This window comes from Austrofundulus limnaeus, unplaced genomic scaffold (assembly GCF_001266775.1).
Source record: "Austrofundulus limnaeus strain Quisiro unplaced genomic scaffold, Austrofundulus_limnaeus-1.0 Scaffold65, whole genome shotgun sequence".
Taxonomy (NCBI): Eukaryota; Metazoa; Chordata; class Actinopteri; order Cyprinodontiformes; family Rivulidae; genus Austrofundulus; species Austrofundulus limnaeus.
Window position 1 is genome coordinate 776,038 of NW_013952467.1, and position 535 is coordinate 776,572.

Below are 535 nucleotides of genomic sequence, written 5' to 3' on the forward strand. Positions count from 1 at the left end.
ATATTTTTATGCCACATTTATCTATTTTAAATATACTAAACTCACTCATTTGTAACAACTAAGGCAAAAATGTAATTAATTCAGAAAATCTTTTCAGGACCCCACCTAGATGTTTTGGGACCCCACTTTGGGTCCCGACCCCAACTTTGGGAAACACTGGTCTAGAGGGTGGCACAGTGAATTACCATTCAAAAGTGCCCCAGAAGCCCTGCACCGGTTTGAATCCCACTCGTGTTGTCGAGACTGCAAAGGCTTGAAACAGCTTGTTGTAACGCTCTCGTGTCATGGTGTCCTTGAGCAAGACACCTAGTAATAATAATGTTTAATTATTGTTGTTGTTGTTGTTGTTAATAATAATAATAATAATAATAATAATAATATTATTATTGTTGTTGTTGTTGTTGTTGTTGTTGTTGTTGTTGTTGTTGTTGTTGTTGTTGTTAATAATAATAATAATAATAATAATAATAATAATAATAATAATAATAATAATAATGGCAACAATTGTGGAAGACTTGTTGCTTATCATTTGTTG